The sequence below is a fragment of the Lingula anatina genome, chromosome 10 (assembly GCF_051362555.1).
Source record: "Lingula anatina isolate TDL-2025a chromosome 10, LinAna3.0, whole genome shotgun sequence".
Taxonomy (NCBI): Eukaryota; Metazoa; Brachiopoda; class Lingulata; order Lingulida; family Lingulidae; genus Lingula; species Lingula anatina.
In genome coordinates, this window is record NC_141776.1 from 17,727,826 (window position 1) to 17,751,192 (window position 23,367).

General features: G+C 35.6%; 1 protein-coding gene across 5 annotated transcripts in view; it reads right to left on the minus strand.

Moving 5' to 3' along the window:
- LOC106171214 (muscleblind-like protein 1) overlaps positions 1-23,367 on the minus strand; it is a 130,732-nt gene that overhangs the window by 99,262 nt on the left and 8,103 nt on the right. For 2 of the 5 annotated variants that reach the window (XM_086996866.1, XM_086996868.1), the window contains exons 2-3: positions 22,178-22,345; positions 8,606-8,659 (exon numbers count right to left, since the gene is read on the minus strand). The gene's annotated coding sequence lies outside the window, so the exon portion shown is untranslated. Of the gene's footprint in view, positions 1-8,605; positions 8,660-13,904; positions 13,924-22,177; positions 22,346-23,067; positions 23,087-23,367 lie in introns of those variants that run through there. The other 3 variants (XM_086996867.1, XM_086996869.1, XM_086996872.1) reach the window with 3 other exon arrangements.

Here is a 23,367-nt window from a genome sequence, read left to right on the forward strand (position 1 = left end):
GTAGCACCAACTTTGAAAGGGGTAAGAATGGGCAAAATTTTGTTTTCACCAAGGGGTTGCAAGCCAAGTCTCGGTAACAGGGAGTTCAGATAGACCAATCACTCTTCTACTGGTATCTCTTGATGTGGGATAGGAATGACTCACAACTCAGTTGACAGAACTTAGGAGTCCAAACACTTAATTGCACTTCATGTGACACTTCCAAACAGCATTGGCAGGTTAGGGAAAAAAAAGGTCTGTGTGAGAGCAGCAATTGGGTAATTTCAATATCCTGTACATTTGATAAGCTTTTTTTTGTGTGTGTGTGTTTGTGTGTGAAAGCTGAACTACTATATCTCAATCATATAAACTGCTCATTTTTTCAAACCAAACAAAGAACTGAATACCATAATAGAAAATTATGACATGTGCCTTGAGTTTACTAATATATATCATCACTTTCATCTATAAAATTTCACAAGAACCCCCCTCCCTTCCTCCCAAACAGTAAAATCTCGCTTTCATTCTGTCCACAATGACACATCAGCCGCATTCACACAAGACTACCCAAGACCCAAAAACCAGCACCACTGTAACCAATCCACTTCACTTTCGTTCCAAACAAACCCAGTGTGGGCACACCCCAAGGCCCAGAGCAGATGAGGTGCTCCCCTCACCTGGTACAGACCAATCAATCACGAGCTTTAAAGAAAAGTCGGTGACAGCCCTTTGGTGGTATTTAACCTAAAATAAGCTCTCGCACACACTGATTTCACTGCCAATGATATTACATGTCGCTGTCACTTATTTAGACTGATATATTTGCACTGTGTGTCTGCAGCCACAAATGGAGTCAGCTGGCCGCCGGTAAAGTAGTCGCCTCTTGATAAATTTCGAGCGGAGTCGCTGGGGTCAACTGACACATAATGAAGGTGGCTTAACCATTCTGAGTACTCATGCTAAAAAAACTTCACTCTTTTCTTTTCATACTGCAAAAATTAAGTCATTCAGTTGTATTTTACATTCATAAATCTTATAAAGTTATAACTGGACTTACAGGTTATTTTAATTGTCACATGGTGTCTCCCCTTTTCTTTTTAAGTTGGAAGCCAAGTGTGAAAGATTTCATTTTTAAATCAAGTGTTTTACAAAAATATTTCTTTCTATCTGTCTGTCCACTTGTACCTATTGACTGTATACTCAATATAAAAAGAAATAAAAAAAGATTTAAAATTCTAAAAATTCTATAATGAAAATAAAATTCATTTGGTGTGTAATTTTTTTTTCATTTTTTTTTTTTTTTTTTTTTTTGTAAAATGTGTCTTCTATGGAAATTGTGCCATCTTCTTACTTTCTTCAGATTCAACAACAAATGTATCGAAATTGCCATCCCGAAAATCCAGCAAGGAGAAACCATCTAAGTCTGCTAAAAATAATAATAAAAAAATGGGCTCATACAGGTCACGAAAAACAATTCTAGTACTTCACAAAATGAGGCAGTAATTGAACAAGTCAACGGTACTCAGAGTTGGTTGAGAACAGGACTTTTTCCAAGTAAGGAAAGGGTCGCCATTCCAGTCAAGTTAACATTGTTTTACACTTGCCCTGCTCTATCATGTACTGAATCTCGGGTTGCAAATGGCATTGTCAACTTCTATAAGTCTTACTGGAAAATTGCTGCAGGCATACCTTACCACACACAGAATTTAAAATCTATTTTTTTTTCTTTTTTTTTTTTTTTTTAAATTACCACGCACCTTTGCCGTGATCAAAAATATTCTGACTTCAAAAACATCTAAAATACTGAAATCACCTGCAATATACGACACTTTTCAATCTTTTCAAATAGTGATATATTTCTAATACAGAAAAACAAAATTGAGAGTGAAATTAAAATGCCTTGCACCTTCCACATCCTCCAAATTGTCCAAGTGGCAAGTAGTCTTTTAAATGTCTATAACACTTCAACTTGAATATAAAATGTATGGCCAATATAAATTATTTTCATTTTAAGTAGTAAATAACTTACTTTGATAATTAGAACCAGATAAAAACAATTATGAATGCGACATATTTCACAACTCCATGATAAAACTGGAAAACTAACTATATGGACCTAAGAATGCACCACGCTAACACTAAGTCAAGACCTGGATAACAAAATCTACTCTGATTAGATAAGAGCTTACCATCACTACAGAATATCAACAAAAGTGCCTTTGTAATTGATTCTTGATATTTTTGGGGAAAATGTTCATTTTTGTCTCATTTCTCATTGATTTGGAGCTATAAGGCAAATCTCATGGTAGATATTCACAATTGCAAGTTGAACTTCAGCAGTAAAAGTACAAAGTATTCAGTATCAACAGCCGTCTGTTTTTTTCTGTATGAATAACTATAATAAAAACATTTTGATTTCCAACAAAACAATACCAAAAAGCATCTTGCAAAACTTTCCTTCACCAGATTCCAATGGCTCTTGTTATCAATAAAACATTAATTCAAAAGGGAACATTATTTTCTCGCAAATAGGTGATGTAATTTCCATTCAGTATTAAAGCTGACACTGAGAAATCATCCATAAAAATTATGTTTTAAAAGGGATTGTTTTCCTTTCAACAATTAAATATGTCAACATCTCCTTATCTAGTCCTTTAAATACTGAATTTCTATTGGCAGCAATGTCTAAAAGGGGTGGAAGGGAAGGAGCAGGGGCGGATGGGGTGTCTTCTTGGTCTTCCGGAAGACGGTCAGATTTTCAAGTTTACATTGTCGGGTATCCAATTTTTTCTGTTGGAAGACGGTCAAAAATGAAGGAGGGATAAACAAAGAGACTGTCAGAAAATATCTCTGGATCCGTTCCTGAGGAGGTTAGGAAGAGATGAACATTTTTACTGCAAACCCTATGTGTACTCACAAAACCTAGTACAAATTCTAATTTAGTGGAACTTTTTCTGGCAAAAATATCAGTTGATCCTCACCCCTTCAACTGCCCCCCCCTCGTCTAACCATTTGTCTAATCACTTAAAATACTCAAAATGAGGCATATCAAAGCCTTAAAATAATGATCATACACAAATTTCATCTTATTTTGATGAAAAAACTTGACATTTCTGTGCTTTATCTTTTAACATTTTCAGTAACCACCCTTCTGAAACAGTAATATTAAAAGCACTCGACTATCGCAATTAATGAAAAGATACTATTGCAAACCACGGTGCTCCACGCAATAACAGAAAATTCTATTCAAATGACATTTTTATACCTGTTTTTTTTTTTTTTTTTTTTTTTTTTTTTTGCAACTCTAGAGACAATTATTTACCACTTGAACAACAAGGTCAAGTGGAATCAATCATGATGTTAGATCCATCATATCTAGGAAATAAACCCAGCAAAGATGAAGCACTGTTGTGCATAGATGATGATGAAGAGTTATGGTGTGGAAAATGATTGCCAACTGAAATGTTTTGATTGATCGGGGTTGATGAGTCACTACTTATCAAAATTAATTTTTTTAATTTTTCCTCCAGTAAAAAAATTAATTTGGAACAGTGTAGAGTACAAATACTCAAGCTTAAAAAAAAAAGAAAAAAAAAGCGGCAGCTCGTTGGTAGAATGACGCACATTCAAGCAATCTGAGGATGCTCCATCAAGTTTTGAATTTATATTTATGCTAATCGGTTCTGTAGACAAATTTATGGAGTGAATTAGTTCAGTGAGTCAGGTCTTGTCTGGGGACAAATTTTCAAATCCAGAATTTCCAAACGTTGGTGACGAGGGATGCAAATTAAGAAACTTATGGGAACTTGAATCGTGACTCACAAGCCAATATGAGCCGAGTTTTTGTAATGGCACAATTTAATAAGGGTTTTCGAAAGAAAGAAAAAAATAGTTATTGAGAATTAGCCAGTGTGAGTCACAAACAGCAAGGGACACATCTTTCAGCTTTATTGCTGTGGCACAAAGGCTCAAAGAAGTTAATCACTTGAAACTTGAAAAAGAAAAAAAAGAAAAACAGGCACGAGACTTTTAAATTTAATTTGTTCAAGGTTAAAGCATTTTCATTTAACAGATTTACCATTTGAGCCCACTTTATAAGGTTTAAGGTCAAGTAATTTAAACCCTCTTTCATAGTTTCCAAAATTTTAAAACCACACTTTTCTTGTTTCAGGAAAAGCCCATCTTTCGCCTTCTAATTTATAAAGTAAAACACTTTCTTTTGTAAGTCTAATGAGGCAAGCAGTTGTTACATCTGATGATTTGTTGACTGAAAATTTAAATGGATTCTTTCACCATCAAAACATCACTGTCTGCATGCACATATTTTCTGGCAAACAACTACATCTTATTATTCACCAAATGAACTAAATGCCCTGGTGATCCAAACCAGTTTAGGCTGTCCATGTGACATCATCTAGATCCAAACCAGTTTAGGCTGTCCTGGTGACATCATCTAGATCCAAACCAGTTTAGGTTTGTTCTGATGATATCATCGAGATCCAAACCAGTTTAGCTTTAAACCAGAGTTGATCAAACCACCAGTGAAAATCCATCCTATACCCGCACACACATATACTCCGTCTCCCATCAGGTGCCCTCTCAGCCATTTCCATCAAAGAGATCATCTGCTCTATTTCAAAAGTCACTCAGGAAGTTTCATGATATAAAATCACAGACCTGTCTGGCCACACTTCCTCTAATACCACGCAAAATATGCAGGCAATATTGGGGGGGGAGGGGGGGGGGGGATGTCTGGTCTCAAAACAAGCATAACCTGTGACATGGCCAATATTGTGACATGCTCTAAAACTGGTCGCATAAGATATTGAGACAAATCAGTAAGGACGTGAATTAGACAGGACATATCAATAAACAAAATTAATTCTACACTCAGAAACAAACAAACAAAAACTGTAGTCCAAGAAATTGGTGCAGAAAAAAGGGTGAATTGTGCGTTTTTTACCTACAAGCATGAAATTTGCCACAGTTGTAGATAATGGAATTCTAAGCTTTTTTGGATATATGGGCATGTCTGAAAATTCCAGTATGGCCGCCAAATCCAATATGGCCGCCACAAATACTCTTTTAAATTAAAACATCTAATATATAGTCCTAAAATGGTTTAGAATATCATTTTATAGCTGGAAAATATCATGCTATGAATGAATTATCAATATCCGCTTCTACAGGTGTATAGAATTCCAAAACGGCCTCCAAAAGTAAAATAAGCAGTTTACTTACGCAAAATATGCAGCAGTTTTGTAAAATCATCAAGCACTTACAATTACAAGCATAAAAATTGGCACAGTTATGTAGATCATGATTCTAAGCAACGTTGGATATAGGGGCATGTCTAAAAATTCCAATATGGCAGCCAATTTCAATATTGCTCCCAAAATACCCTTTCAAGGTGAAAGTCATTTGTATAGTCTTTTATAAAAATATCATTTAATGGTTAGAAAATACCATTGTATGTAGGAAGTATCAGTATCTGCCACTTAAGGTTTTAAAATTCCAAAATGGCCTCCAAAAGTCAGCAGACCACAACTATTAAATTGTAATCACTCGTGAATAGGCATGTGGGCTTTGCAAACTACCTGTATAATCAGCATATTCCTACCTGTGCAGGAGCTATTCTACAGAGTTTTTAAAAAAACCATCAAGCATGATACATTTATTATGTACTGAAAACAGTCCTTCTTTTGATAAACCAACATAAGTAGTTTGACTTTTTGCTCTGGATTCTCATTTAGATCAATTCCCAGTTAGCAATCTTCTTATATGGCACTCATGAGTGACTCCCCCTTTCTAAGAAAAAAAGTATCGTGCAAAATCCATGAAATGTGAAAGAAACACCAGAATAACTTAGCCTTAAAAAGGCAAATATAAAAAAACTTGGGGTGTATCAATTTTGTCTGTTGGTTATGATTCTTCAGCTAGATCAGTGCATGGCGCTTCATCAAATGCTCATAAATATAACAAAAATGACAGCTAATCAAACATACAGGTCTCAACAATTTGGTGTTTTTCATTGGTAAAGTACTAAAAGCGGGGCACATTTGCACTCGATAATGTTATGATGTTATCTTGTGCTTCAAAAGTAAATTAGAAAAGCTTCTTATTTAAAAAATTGGCTTTAGTACATTCGCAGTAATGGCTACTGAGAATTTAGTGAACATTTATGAGCAAAGAAATACCTGTACCCCAAACAGAGGGCAGGTGTTGATACGTGCTGTATCCAAGAGTTGCATTGCAGACTTCACACTTCGTGCACTAAAAAAGAAGCACTGATAGGCGCCAAACTTTGGTTTTCATTTGATCATTTGGTAACTTGTTTAGTTACAAACTTATACTTTCAAAAAACTGAACATGAAAATAAAAGAATTTAAATCCTCCAGACAGTTAATACATACAAAACTTCAAAAAACGATGTATTCTGAGGATTACACCAAGAAATTAGTGCAATATGGACTTTGAAAGGTAAAAATTCATGAGATTTCCGACATCATTGTCTCTGTGGGACAATCCAGAATGAAGCCATGAGGAGTATTCACTTACCCAGCTTACAAAATCTACCAGGTAGCTCCTACCACATCTGTTTGTAGTTATGTGTGCAGTTGCTAACTGTGGTGAGGGGAGTCAGAAGCATTGGAAGACTGGTGCTATAAGGGTTCACACTAGTAACCTACATCTACTAATATGCCCTTCCACACTTTCATGTTCCTATGGACCGTCATGCATGTAAACTGAGTCAGAAGCATTGGAAGACTGGTCCTATAAGGGTTCACACTAGTAACCTACATCTACTACTATGCCCTACCACACTTTCATATTCCTATTGACCCTCATGCATGTAAACTGATGCTTTCTGGTGTTAAAAACGACCAATGCCTCTTGGTATTTTGTTGGGGAAAGTGGATTACATGTAGAAGCTTTAGCTTTAAGGAAATACTGGGAAAGCTGAGGGAAACACAACTACTAGTAAAGCTAGGCACACATTAATGAATGAAAATTATTTAACCAAATAAGTAGAAATTTCGGTGTAGCTAGCTGTTATCCTCTGTTGAGATATTGTCCATTTACTAAAGTAAAAGGTTGACCGCCCATAAAATGTGCAACACTTACTTGATAAAATAACTTTCGTTAATTTGAAACTTATTTGTGAAAATACCTTGACATTTTCATATCCTTGACATTTATAGAGTTGCTGCATGTGGTGTCACAAGAGTAAAGACTGTTGTCAGTCAGATTATATAGTAGTCTTTTTTTACTTTAAAAGGGTTTTAGTGGCCATATTAGAATAATCAGACATGTCCTTATATAACAAATTGCTTAGAATCCTGTTCTGTACAATTGAGCCAATTTTCATGCTTGTAGTTTTAAGTGCATGATGAATTCACCATACTGCTGCTGTGAGTGGCCTGTTTTTCTTATTTTTGGAGGCCATTTTGGATTTCTATACACTTAAAGAATCAAATATTGATACTTCATGCATACCATAGTCTTGTCTAACCATAAAATGTTATCTTAAGTTATTATAGGATTATATATACTTGAAGTTTTAATTTGAACGGGTATTTGTGTCGGCTATATTGGATTTGGGGGCCATATATTGAAATTTTTAGACATGCTCATACATCCAAAAGTGCTTGGAATCCTGTTTTACAACTGAACCAAATGCCATGCTTGTAGTTTTTGATGAATTAACCACTCTGCTGGATATCTTGGATTAGTAGAGTGCTTTTTACTATTGGCGGCCATTTTGGATTTAATACACCTAAAAAAGCAAATATTGATTCTGAATTCATACCGTGGTGTTTTTTAACCTTTGTATGATATTTACGCCCTTAAAAGACTATATACTTGAAGTTTTAATTAGAAGCCGTATTTTTGGAGGCCATCTTGGATTTGAAGGCCATTTTTAAATTTTCGGATATGCCCATACATCCAAACTTGCTCAGAATTTCATTTTCCACAAACCTGCCAAATTTTATGCTTGTAGTTTTAAGTGCTTGATGAATTCCCCATTCAAATGGATAACTTGAATAAATGGTCTGCTTTTTTTACTTTTGGCGGCCATTTTGGATTTAATACACCTGAAGGATTCCTACCATAGTGTTTTCTAACCTTTATATGATATTTTAAGTCATTAGAAGACTATGTACTTGATGTTTTAATTTGAAAAGGTATTTTGGTGGCCATATTGGATTTGACGGCCATTTTGGAATTTTCAGACATGCCCATATATCCAAATTTGCTTAGAATTTTATTGTCCATAAGTGTGCCAAATTTCATGCTTGTAGGTAAAAAATGCACAATTTTTCACCAATTTCCTGGACTACTGTGGGCTCATGCCAGCATGTAAACCTCATAATGTTTTATATGTATGTATAACAATGAAGAACTCAATTTATATATTTTTTCAAAGTGCCCTCAACGAATAGAATTTTGTAATCTTATATTAAGCTATAATTAATTTTGATAAATTTAATTTTTCTTTGGCAAATTTGCCATATAGCCATGCTGAAGTGAGCCCACTACCCATCACCATGTATATCTTACAGGAAAACTTATAGAAGAAGTGGAGAAATAAGAGCAATAGCAGGGACAATTCTTTTCCGCTCACCTTCCTTTAAAAAACCTTCAGATCGTCGGATTCATGAGTTTCACTTCACAGACTCTGTAATATAAGAAAAGATCACATTAGCACTTTTTATCAGAAATACCTCTCAATTAGAAATAAATAAACGCAACAGACTAATCTGAAAAGAAACACCAATATGTTTCAATCTTATAAATGAACCAAACTTTTGGTAGCAATTTCTTTTTCTATGATCTTTTTTTATACACGGTTATATTGTATTTAATTATTAGCCATATTTTCCTAGGAATTTCTCTAGGAATATGATTTTCTATTCTTTGGTGTGATATAACATATTTCCTGAGGGAATTTCCCTCACCAATGTAACACTTACACTGGTAAATATTTTTGCCTAACTATTACTGTTATAAATATTTCCTCCTAATGACTACTGTTATAAGTATTTGGCAGTAAATGCTACAGTACCGTTATTAACATTTTCCTCCTACCACTACTGATATAAATGTTATACTACCCAGAACAGTAAACACGTGTATCTTCATACATGATTCATGTTTCAACACACATCAAAATAAATATTATCATTAATCTTTGGCAGAATGATCAGCAATCACTACTGGACAAATAATCACAGTTTTTGACTCTGACTGAAAGATGTCCTCATGACAACGTTCTGGACGCGTTTTCACAAGCCCAATTTGGACCAATTGTTGGTCCTAACTTTCAATCGGAAATTTCTTATCTAGGTCAACTTTGGATAAACTAATTATCTGTGACAGTGGGCATCGTTCTTTTCTCTCCATGCTTAACAGACTAAATACAGCAAATGAGGCAATTACTCATAAATTTTTATCACCTCACGTAATCCTACTAGTATGTCGCTGTTTCAAAAACATTCCAAATCAGCATTTCTATCACTAATAAAAAGACATTTTGAGACAAAAACTAGGTTTTTGCACAGTTTGGAGGTACATTATTTTTATTTTTTTATTTATTTATTTATTTTTTATTTTTTTGATATTACTAACAAAAATTAAAAGAATTAAATCTACATTTGATTTGAAAATAACCACTGTTGTATGTATTACTCATTCTCATTTGACTGTTTATCTGCCAGTAATTAATATAAATAATCACAGTTTTTGCCAGCACGTAAGCATAATAGTGATGAGGGCATATTTTATCCAAATACAGCATAATGTGTGACAGACACTTCATATGACAGCTAGTTTTTTTAAACCTTAACAATTTTAAAAATTTTAAATGAGGGAGCATTCATGGAGTCTCACAGTGCCACAGGCGAAAATTGATTTATTTTTCAAACAGAATAAAAATCTGATTCTAATCAAGAAAACATTTGGGTCCAGCTTTTTGATTGAGTAGTGATGGTGAATTTTTCACTGGACTTACTTTCATACAATGAAGATTACTGATAATGTGCAGGAAAAAGTATGAAAGTGAACATTTCTTGCCAATTGAAACAATGCCTTTCTCTTCAATTATTTCAGTAAGATCTACGAGCTTGTTGTCACAAGCATAACCTAACAAGCAGTTAAACAAAAATTTGGCTAGTAAAATTGTCTGGTGGTTGCCCCAAACAAACAGTCGTCAACTAAAATAGCAGCAATCCAATACTACACTAGTATGACAGTCAAGCCTTAGAAATATTTTTTGTTTTTGAATTCAGATTTTTTAAAGGTATAATCTTGCATTAAAATATTAAAATCCTGCAATGCTTAAATTAAAGTTGTGCGCTTCCTTTTTAAAAAGTTCCCATTCTAATACTTTAAAAGAAAAAAAAAAGCTGCTGATTATATAAATTCTGCAACAATACAGGTAAACCAATACCATGTCAATCACAAGGTTTAAAAAACACTCCTTAAAAGACATTTTTAAAGTGTAATCTCATCTTTACAAGAAGTCAAGATCTCCCATAAAACCTGCATCAATTACAGATATTCAATGCCCAAACTGCTTGTCAATCAGCAAGATTTTCAAAAGGAATATAATATTTCTTAAAAGACATCCAGTAAATGCTGTCTCAACTTCACAAGTAGAACGCAAACCAAACAATTTAAATAACAATTAAAACACCCGTTCTCAAAATGAACTTACAAGCAAAGCAAAAAAGCCCCCGCAACAATCAATACAAAATCACAAGCTGTTAAAAAGATGGTGACTCAAGCAACCCTCATAATTATCCGGATGTTTTTCAAACTTTTCTGTCACCGTTAGATCATCAATCATCGGATCTACGTGACCAGGTGATTATTTTTTTTTTTTACAAAATGGGCCTGCGATAGACTGGATATCCCTTCTCTGCACAGTGCGCGTGGAAATAAATTTGTCCATTATCTGGGTTATCAGCAAGATTAGACGCGTTCAGACTTATACAACCTTGAAACGGATATATCCTAGATCCCATGGACATCCCAAAAGAGTGTTCGCCCACTAAGATTTAAGCACCTCCAGTGCAGCAGGACCTTTGTGGCCACCACACTGTAAGCAGAGTTACATCCCATTAAAGCTCAAATCATTGAATTATCACTGAACTAATTTCATCATCTGAAGTGTTTTGGACACTTTTCTCTGTTTTTCCTGCATCTTACGGATTATTCTGCAGCAAAGTAGATCAAAAATGGACAAGTGGAAAATAATAGAGTCTTGGGCAACAAGTATGCTGGTTCAGAATTATTCATTAACCTACCTTTTTTATTATTACTATTCACCACAGGAAAGGATGAAAAGATAGCATCATCATCATTTATTAAAACAAAATCAGTTGTACTGAACATGTTTAAAATACTCCATAAGTCATATTTTATTTGTGGACATATCCTGAAAAGCTAGTAATCCTCTCAGTTCTAACTTCAAAAGATAAAAGACCCCTCAAATGTAAGTACTGGAAATGGCACAGGGTCTATTTCAAATTTTGATTCTGGGTGGGGCATTTGCAGGCCAAAATTGCAGTCTCCCCCCCCCCCCCCCCCCCCCCTTAAAAAAAAACCCTGCCTAGGTATTTACAGTGGCCTGCCGCTGTTGGTAAGTTTTCAACTGGCTGACCATTTAGCAAGCGTGCCGTTGCTCCTCAAACATCAATATATCTCGAACTGTTATTAATTCTCAGTGTAGTATATTTGTTTGCTGTCTTTATCATAATGATGCAGTCATCTGAAATGTTTGAATTCTGCGCAATATCAGAATTGCAATAACCTACGAATTTTGTAGTATTTGCTATCAAGATCAGCTTGTCAAAGTTTAAGAAATGTTTGAATTTTGTATCATATCAGAAACTGAATATAAGTAATTAATTTTAGGTTCTTGTGTCATTTCTCCACCTTACCAACTCTACCAAAGCTAAATAAATCTCCTAATTCTATCAAAAAATCAAAAAGTCATCAATTCTAGGTCTTACTCATCTGTTTGATAACATTATATACATGTACCAGTAGATGTATAGATTGGGTTTGTTGCTGAGATTTTGGTGAACTGATCCTCACAAGCTGCTGACAAGAAGGCAGCGTGTTCATAAAACCTAGTCATGTTAAAGTCAAAAACAACAATCGCTACAGCAGACTTTGATTGCTAGATCTACTTAAAAAGATTTTTTATTACCTAAACAAACAGAGAGGGCCTGTCAATGAAGGAGCACTCCCCACGTTTCACTTTAGACCAGGGAGTGACTACTTATGTTATCAACGAACTAAAATGCACGACCAAAATCTTGATATCCTCAACACGAACTGGCAGGCTATTACCTTAAACGAAGAAATGAAGACTTTTCAATTTACTTGTTTTGAAGAAAAAATACTTTAACAAAATTGTGTTTGCGACCTTTTGTGCCAAATTGTCAAACTCACAGCAGGAAAGTCTAAGCTTAATAACAAACTATACTGGGGTGTCACAGGGTTTTTTTTTCCATCAGACTATGAAAGGAGGAAAGGAGATCATGATATGCATGCTTAAAGAGCCCAATAAAGAATCAGCCTAAAAAAATACAAAAAATAAAGCTTTCCCAACATGCAAAATGGTACAATAATCTTATTAAGATTATAATAATAATTTTTTTTCCTCCACTATTTCTATTTTGTAACATGAGAGAAATAAACAGTTAAAACGATGAACAACATAATCTTGAAAATCTGCAATTTCCCCCCATTTACGCGAGTTTTCGATCAATCCTCGTACATCAACCCAAAGAATTCCCACCTGGAATTAATAACCCATAATATTCCCAAGAATCCAGTACACTGCCAGTAACAATTTCATCTGTGACACAATCTCTTAAAAAAAAAAAAATAAAAAAAAAAGGCCCAAGCTATTACAACTATGAGGGTTTCAGCAGGGTTTTCCCCACTCAAAATGGGATGGCAGTCAAAAGCCAGTGCTCTCTTTTGGTTCTGGTTTTGCAAAAGACTTTGAGACCAAAAACTGGATAAAACTTAAAGATCAAAATTTTCTGTCCACATAAATGAGAAAAATTATCAATAAAGTTCAATTCAGCTGAAACATTGTGTGTTCTATAAAATGGAAGAATTTGTTCACTATTTATATATAATAATTAGACCCATCTCTTAACTTAAATTTCACTTAAATGTTCTTGCTCTTTCATATATTTATGAAGATCATATAAGCTAAGATCACCACAGTGCCAAACATTATTTTATGAATACCTCATTTAATTAGGCTACTACTGATTAACCTTGGGTTAAAGTAGACTTTAACTTTGGTCTAAAAGTTAAGCCTAATTTTCCAGTTGAAGTCCTTTTTCATTAAACAAGGCCCAGCACTACATGTAAACCACACCTAGATAATGTATATCATTCCATTTGCAGCCTGGAGGACAAGAATGGTTTTTGGATTACGTGAGAGATAAAAGCCTCAGGTAGCCACTCCTGGATATCTCTTACCTGGATACAGCTCTGTGGAAAGTTACCTGGAATCTAGTGCAGCTACCTGACACTTTTCTGTCTTAGATCATTTCACTTAGATTATCACACACACCAAATGTGTATTGCATTTGCAACTCAGAAACATAAAATGATGTTCTTTAAATAAAACTTTATTAAATCCACTATACATATATTTTTAATCTTTAGGCCAGCTTAAAAATCAACTTTTAACAAATATATTTTCCTGAAACTGACCCTAGCTATACAAAATTTCTCTGAAAAACTTTACTGAAATTGTAAAAATCTTGACAAACATGAGACAAATTCTTTGACGATCAGTGGTATGACCACATTCATGACCAATACTATATAATTTCCTGTCTCGATTCACTCCCCGCCACCCCTATTGTTCTCGTCCATAACTGGCATACCTCTACCCTACTGTGAGATAGATGTGGAGGTCAAAGCAGGCAATCGGTCTGTCATCTATCGCAACTACCCTGGTGACCCCTACAGGGCAAATCACAACTACCCTGCTGACCCCTACAGGGCAAATCACAACTACCCTGCTGACCCCTACAGGGCAAATCACAACTACCCTGCTGACCCCTACAGGGCACATCACAACTACCCTGGTGACTCCTACAGGGCAAATCACAACTACCCTGGTGACCCCTACTGAAAGCAATATCAGATCAGCAGACTTTAAAGAGACAGGAAATTAATTCTACGTAACTCTTTGTGGATACCTGTATTAAGGGCAACAATGAAACAGTTAATACTTCTACGGTATATTGCATAAATATTTCAAAACAACTTAAAATAAAATTTGTTACAATTTTAGAAAGATGTAAGATTTTAAAATTGGAGGCTATCATATAAGCTGCAAAATCAACAAAATAATAAAAGAGATGTATATCTTTATACAAAAGTTAAGTCACATTCAGAAGGTGAGTCAAATTCAGTCAAGTAAAAAAGGTTCACCCTCTCTTTAAAAAATATATTTCTACCTTCAAAATAATAATAAGTTATTTATTTATTTACACCAAGAGTCTTGAAAGGCGAATCAATGCTTTTGAAATGCGCTGCTTCAGACGAATACTTGGTATCACATAGAAGCAGAAAATCACAAACATCCAAGTCGAAGAAAAAATTACAAGACACATTGGCATCTATGAACCCCTCTTGGGGGACAGCAAGAAGGCGGAAGCTACAGTGGTTCGGACATGTTACACGCCAGACTGGAACTCTTGCTTACGGCATAATGCACGTAGCAGTTAAAGAAAGCCGAGGCAGAGGGCGGCCAAGAAACACATGGACAGGAGACATCGTAGCTTGGACAAAGCGAAACGCAATGACCTGTGTCAGACTGGCAAGGGACCCCGAGGGATGGATGAAAATTGTGAACTCATCAAAGTGCCCCAACGGCCAGTGAAGCTACAGGAGTCACCTGACCTGACCATTTATTTACTCGTTTACTTTATTTATTCTTTTTTTTTTTTTTTTTTTTTGTATTCAAAATACTTTTTGCCACACCAAAAAATTGGTGAACTATTTTGGCACATGGCAATCACTTCCCACAACATAAAACCACTTGTCCCGATATTGAAACCAATTCTAATTAATCTCAAAATTTATTAAGCAGGTGTAAACTTATACTCCAAGTCTGGTAAAAACATCCATTCAAATAACCCCTTTCATTCTCTCGTAGAATACATAAAACCGATAATGTTACATTCAGCAAAAGACTTGAAACAATCATAAATCACGCCTGTATCCATATTCACATCGTGCCGGCAGGACTTCGAACCATTTAACTTTTGCTTTCAAGGTCATGTAAACAGAAAAAAATCCCGCTTTTCAATTTCATTTTATGGACTCACTGATTGTAAAATCCCTAAAGATCACCAAAACTTCAGAGTGCGTAAAATCTGTGAAAAAGTAAGCTTTTAAAACTTAGCATGAGAAACAGCTAATATCTGAAACTTGGGGAACAAACCAATTTTTAAGGATAAAAATCATAAGACTTTCGTGCAAAAAGAACTTCAGGGTGCATGCAAAATGTCAAAAAGACACAGGGAAGACAAAGGCAATCTTTGGGGTCTTCTGGAAGTTAGTTAGAATTTTTCAAGTTTCCACTGACAAGCAAATAATTTTTCTGTCAGAAGACAGTCAAAAATGGAGGATGGACCAACAAAGACAATTTGGAAGATCGTCAGAAAATATATCCAGATCGGATCCTGAGGCAACCTCTGAAACTTGGGGTGAGAAACTCAGGGTGAGAAACTCAGGGTGATCCAATAAAGCAGTGCATTGCTGAGCCTTTGTGGTGAATAATAAGCCTAGCAGCCACCTGTGCTGGCAAATCAATACAGCTCTGGCAGCTGAAAGATTACATAACTGTCTGGCCTGCCTGAGGTCAACCCAGAAACTAGGGCATGTCAGAAAACTAGGTCACGTCGGTAAGGTCAAATCTAGGTCAATTATTGGTGAATTTAGGCATTTAGTGTAGGGTTGAAGGGGAAAAGTGAGAGAGAGATGTGGGGAGGCAGCGATGATGAAAAAATAGGGTTTTGGATAAATGGGGAGATGAAAGTAGAAACATTGTTATTGTTGAGGAAAAGGATTGTATAACTGTGAAACACACATGTACACGCGCACGCAGAAGCACTCGCATGCACAACAAAATGCATTGGTCATATTTTCACTGCTGGCTAAAAAATGTCCCTTTCTTCACAAAATTTTAATGCTCTAATTTTAAGTAGCCATAGGTCAGTTTCAAAATGGAACATAATAAATAGTTAGTATATCTTAAACTTTAGACCCAAACTTTCGGTTTAGTGAGATGGGATCCCTAATTTTCTGCCCTAACACCTGCACGTATCATAGCAACAGAACCAGGTATACAAGGTGAGATTGATAAATCAGTACCCTTTTTACCAGCTGATAAAGATTCATTGACTGTCTAAATTAAATCCCTTCCTAAATGGTAAAAGAAACACCAAGGTTGAAAAGAAAATCACTCGATTAACTTTAAGTGAATGACTTTTACGATAACCCAGGTGCTTTATTATCTCTCCCATTTCCAAAAGCGAAAAAAATGTTACCTGAAGTGCCCCAGAGGGAACATTTCCACTCAGAGACTGGATCGCATGATTACTGAGCCAAGTTCACTGTTCTTTGGTTACATTCACAATAGGGGACTAAATTGTCTGTGAATCAAATATGGCCGACCCACTTGAATGCTTGTTGTGTAGGGGGATTAGATGGCAAGCTTTCAAATGGGACACCAAACTTGATCCACTGACTGATAGTCCACTGTTCTGAATACGGCCTTATACTGACATATTCTGCTGAGAGGGCATTCAGAACAGATGATCTGCGGACTAACTGATCCGCCGACAAAATATGGCTGATCCCACTTAAAAGCAGCACCATTTAATCCCCTGATGGTCTTCCCGCCTCCACCCGCGCCATTGAACAGATTAAATCTAGGCTCTGAGGTTTAAATGCAAGGCTCCTGCAGTGATAGTGCTTAGGTAACATGGTGTGTAACTTCACTAACTGCATTCTGATGTGACGACTTTCGTAAAATAAATTAATAAAAAAAGCTTCTACACCATGCATGCTTTGAATCAAGTTACATTCTGTAATCACTACTTTTTTTTTACACAAACAAACACTTAATTCCATGGCAATCTTCCCTCAAAAAAAAACTCCACTCAAGTTCATCTTCATTTCCATGGGAAGAGTCAAGTTTTGATTTTAAATGGCTGTCTTTTAACCCCAGAGTGGCCTTTCTACAGAAGAGTGAAATACGATATCTCGCCTTCAGGTACACTTGGCCTGCCATCACTTCTCGGGGACAATACCATACAAGGGAGTAAATAGGGTGGGCGAACATTTTTCACTTTCCTTCACATTTTTTAAACACTTTATTTCTTAATCAAGAATACCTATACCTAGAATAAATACACTGAGAAGATTTCTCCCCCTCTCCCAACTCTTTCTAGATTTCTTTTTTGTCTACCCCAAAGCTTCAGTCTTGACATCCCTCCAAAAAAACAGGCAAACGCCTGTCATTAGAATATTGGTCAATAATACTGATGCAGGGGCCCTGTCTGGATTACTTTATCTAATAAACATGGGTTTCAAATATTTCCTTTGCTGTAAACAGCAATTGATATAGCTGACATCTTTAACCAAGGGCTAATCAATGATTCAGACTGATTAAACTTATATTACACTTGTATCTTTAAACTGGTGTTCACAATCTACAAGTATTTTTCATTAAGGAAAAATGCAAGCCAGGGAAAGACTCTATGGTACAACAGTTTGGTCAGTTCACTTAGTACAGTAATCAACAATGTATAATAACATGTGTATTGACCAAACTCTTTAAAAGTACATATAGTGCTTTCATCACATTTTAACTTTTCTGCTTAAAGTTTTGATATCATGGCTAAAATTAAAAGAGTAACAAACATCAATCCTTATTTCTCCCCCTCCAATCCTCCCTTTCTAATTCTCTGTAAAATCTTTGATCTTTTCGCATCTTCTGAATGTCTCCAATAAAATTTCCGACAACATCTAATCTGCATTGTAAATAAATTGCCTACACCAAAAGTAACAAAATCTTAAACAAACAACAAAAATGTAGAGTGGGGGGAAGTGTGGAATGTCTATTTCAAGACTATCCAAATATTTTGATTAACTGCAAAAAAAAGTTTACAGGAATTCATTTACAACAACCAAGAGTACCCAAGCCCTCTAGATTTTGGATACTGTAGCACAGAGAGAGAGAGAGAGAGAGAGAGAGAGAGAGAGAGAGCGAGTGCGCATGTATATGGGTGTAAAAAGAGAGAGAGAGAGAGAGAGAGAGAGAGAGTGTGTGTGTGTGTGTGTGTGTGTGTGTGTGTAAGTGTGTGGAAAGAGAGAGAGAGATAGAAAGAATACTGCCATCCCAAACGAATATAAAAACAACAACAATCCCACTCAGGGATTAATGAAGCAATTACTGGGAAGGCACTTTGGGAAGAAACCCGTGCTTCCAATATTTGAAACTAGGTGAGTGTTAAAATAAGGGTCTGGTTAATTCCTACGAGTCCCTGAAGGAAACAGCGCAGGTCCACTGAAGAGCTCCCTTCTCAAGCATTAACGGGTGCTGCCTATAGTTGTTTATCTCTTTGTCTTGTCTGTCTGTCTGTCTTTCCAGTTTTCTATTTATCTCTGTATTCATTCCCTCCCACTTCTTCTTTCCTTCCATCCATTTAGCTGAAAAATTCTACTTAAATTGCACATATTAACTTCAATAACAGGATACTCCAATGTCAATCACAAGTGTGCAGACATATGAACAGATAGACGTGAACTAGACAGACAGACAGACAGACAGATAGCTACATCATATCATTTAATATATTTCAGCCTTCTTCACATGCATTCATCTTTCCTTTCATTCAGAATACCAATTTTCACCAGCCAACATGTTATTGTATTCAATACAAAAAAAAGTCAAAATCATTTTCCATTCATTTTCATACCTGGGTTAATAATCATTTCACACTATAAAGCACATGCTCAGTAAATAAAGATTTCAATAGTAAACAAGATGCTATACAAAGCCGTGGACCCTTCAGGCTCCCCGTGCGTGCGGTTGCATGCAATTTGCACGTAACATCAGAATTATTGCCCTCTGCGACAACAATACACCCTGCAGGTGTGCCTGCCTTCATTACTGTAAGTGCCGCAGTCAACTTTCCACTGAATAGAAATGAAAGAGACGTGGTTCCAATGACTCATACCGTAAAGTAGGTCTTGTTTTTTTTCTTTTTAAAAAAAGCTAAGGCACTGTTTTAGGCCAAAGAAAACGACCGATTTCTATAAGGTTTTGACTTATTTGTAGGCGAAAAAAAGGTTAAAATGTTATTTACAAATAAAGCTGCTTTGAGGAAATCTGCAAAGGGAATGCCGTTCAGAAAACAAACCAACAGAGAAGGTTTCGTTATCTTAAAACAAATTAAGTTGCTTTGATATATTTCTTTCTTTTTTTTCAAAAATGCATAAGAAAAACTAGCCACAGGGTAGTACTTTGTTGTCGTAATTAAAAAGCAATCTAGTGACAGTCACAGTAAAACTATTCGCACACATCCTGAACTGAAAGGTTGGCGATATCAAATGTCAACTCGATTGAGTTTCCTTTTATACAGAAAACCATTATACTTTCAAAATGGTCAATTTCTTTTTTCGGTATGGAAAAAAACAAATTCTAAATTTGTGCATACAAAGCTATTCTTGAAGTTTAAACAACAAAACCTGACAAGAACTTGTCAAACTACTTTGATAAAAAATGACAAACCAATGCTTTGAAATTTGATTCAATGACAATTTCCTCATAGCAGCCAACCTGCAGTGAATATGTAGAGATGGCAGTGGAAAATTTTTATGCTGGAGTAGAAAAATTGAAAACTGAAAATTTCATGCTGAATGACCTGAATTTTGAACTAAAATATTGAAGATTTTTAGATATAGTACTGTCACATAACTTGCAAAACCATGAGTTGATGAAGATGTAAATGCACTTGCATAAATTTATATTTCTCACAGAGCTCAGCTTGGCCTAATTTTCCATGCAGGTTTGTATGCAGGTAAAATTCATATACATCAGTAAGGTGATGCTAAAATAAAAAGTATTTATGAAAGTTGCTTTATAAAACCCAACCTTTCTTTTTGTAAAGACTTCATTTTCTCTTTTTTTCTATATCATAATCATTAATTTCATAAGTTTTGATCAGCGTGTGATGATTAAAGGGATAACAAGTCTTCATACGAGATTGAAAAATTTACAACAAATACATTGTAAACAACACATAGAAAATATCTAATAAATTCGATCAAAACAGTGATCATCGCAATTATTCTGATATCTGTGCTCACCATCGGACCACGTGGAACTTCATAGATGGGTTTCCCTCTTAAGTGAGCATTACAAATCCACGCCTAGGGGAGCCCTAACACTCCCCAATTTAGCCAAATGCTAAAAGTTACTAAAATTGGCTAAACAAAATAGGGCTGATGGGTTGATTTGAGTTGTTTTGGTAAAATTATAACAATTTGGAGGAAAAAGTGATGAAAAAGTAATGATTTAGCTATGCCAAAAAATTGGTTGTGTTTCCCTAGCAGACTTTTAAAAATTCAACAGCTTTTGAATGTCAGAATTGATTCATATACCATTGGAAAGTGTGGGAAAATTGTTGTTTACCCCAGGAAAACCTGTTTCATGGTACTTTTCCCACCCAAATGAGGGGTTGTCATCCCTTTAAAATATACAAACAATCAAAATAGAAAGACAAGCCACTTAAGAAAATTTTTATATATATATCTTTATTTTCTGAATATACATCCGGTGTGCTGCCACCAAAACCACAGTGATCGATCAAATTGGGATAAAAATAGCAGACATTTTGTATCTAGTGTTCTCTTCTCAAGTTTGCCATCTGTTGAAAGGGCATATAAAAATGAAGGGTGAACTGCGCCACATTGCATTCAATATGTCTCACGGATCTAGTTTTTTTTCTCACGTACTTCACACAAAGGTGTGGTACTGAAAAGAGGGGATTTGCCTTATCTCTCTCTCTCTCTCTCTCTCTCTCTCTCTCTCTCTCTCTCTTAAAGCAATAATAACTCTTCGTTTCGGCCAAAAAATGAATTTTCCTGGAGTAAACAACAATTTTCCCATACTTACCAATGGTTAATGAATCCATTTTTACATTCAAAGTTAGTCCCTGGTTTTTTTCTAAAAAGTTTGGTTTTTTGTTAAAATCTCTTAAGAGATTTTAACAGAGTATAGACATCAATGGAGGTCACGTGGTTTAAAGACAAGTTCAAATATCAGAATAAAAGCTATAACTGCTGTTTTTGTGGTAAAACAGAATATATTATATTTCTATGAGTTATTCACAATGTTTTTATTGTGAAATATAGATCTCATACGAAGAGTTATTATCCCTTTAACCTATCGACTGAATCATTCAAATTAGAAGTAGAATTGATTTAAATAATTCTGTTATTTTATTCTCTAGTTTTTTTACAAAAACAAATAGAAGTGTCCTTTTACACGCTAACCTGGAGTACCAATCCCCTTCCCCCACCCACCCCCACCCCCTGTCAACCCACCCCCACCCCCTGTCAACCCCCCCTTCCTCATTCTCTCATGGCCTTTAACTTCACAATATGTAAACGTCAAATGAAAAAAAAAATTTTTTAATTCTCTATTCTGAATGTACCCAGATTCAGTTACTTTCACAAGATACAGATAATATAATGTCAAATACCTTGCCATTAAGGATTAATTCAGAATAGCCCCTAGCCCTCATTTAGACTGCCATTAGCCTAAAAAAAGTTAGCCATTATTTCCAAAGACGGCTGGACGGCTTACAAAATTTTGGGGTTGGTCGGTAGGGCTTGATTAGGTTGGACTCCCTGTAAAACCTTGACCACATTACAAAGACACGCTTTAGACTCCGTGTATCTGGTATCCTGGGAAAATCCTGCCTGTCATTCTTAGAACACAGACAAGGAAGTAAAAAGGGGGAATTATTATGAGTACATCACCTCTTAAGGTCATGAATCTACAATCAAACCAAGTGGTGATCACGTTTCTATAGAAAACAAGGTGCTAATGACACTCCACAATTAATTTTACCTTTGATTCCTCAATTATTAATTGGTCTCCTCCTGGCTGGCTTCTGAGAAAGTGTGAGTGTTGTGTCGTCGCAGGAAACAGCGTGGCGTGGAAGCTACGTACAACAAAGTGCTTGATCCTTAGCTTGCATGTCTTCGTGCGCTGCTTCAGAGAATTTGGGTCATCAAGCTAAAAATAGAATCATGACATCATCAGAGCAGTCTGAGACTCTGAGGCTTTCAGCTGTTGGGAAGCATTTGTTTTCGACAGGTACAAAAAAATGTTAAAGAGGTCCATTTTTCATATAGGGAGAGGATGTGATAAATAGTACACATAGAAAAACCTAGCAAACAATTAAGAATTTATCAATCAAGACAAAAGATAAGAAGAATATAAGACCCCAGCTGACATTTCAAATGAGGCCATATCAGCTAAAATTAATTTTTCTTGACTCTTAAGTACCATCCGGTACAATTAAGTACTATCAATCTGTTTACCTCTCTCCACAAATAAGCGATATCCTGCATTCAGCTAACAAAACATGGGTAACGGACCAATTATTCACAACAAAATAATCTCTTTTCCTTCCTTTTCTTGCATGTGAATCATGATAAATCATTAGGTAATGCTAGGAAAGGCCCAGCCACATGTCATTGTTATCTAATTGCACTCCCCTTGCAAAAAAAAGTGACAATTTTCTCTTCTTTTCCTTCAAAAATATTCCAATCCCTTGGTTTAAAATTAAAAGAATTACTTAATGACTGAAAAAAGTGCTAAATGCACATTATACACCCCTTCTCTCTCTTGCTTTCTCCCTCCTTTTCTCTCTTTCTCTCTCTCACACACATAAGCACACATAGAGCACATTCTCTCTCTCTCTCTCTCTCTCTCTCTCTCTCTCTCTCTCTCACCAGTTCATAGCTCCCTGTACAGCAACCTGTGTGAATGCCTCCTCAATTAGCTAATTAGGCACCCCACCTGGGCTTACCTGGCCAAAGAAATATCATTAACTTATCAATCACAAAGTGAGAGATCAGCAATAGCACTCAGGTTTATGGTCAGCCTAAGTCAGCACAGGCCATAAAAATAACCATCTTCAATAAATGTCATCCACAATAATTGGATGACATATAGGGAAAAATGTCCACCCACCATACTCTAGCAGAAGCTTTTGCAGAAAAAATAATAAAAATCAATATCCTCACAATACC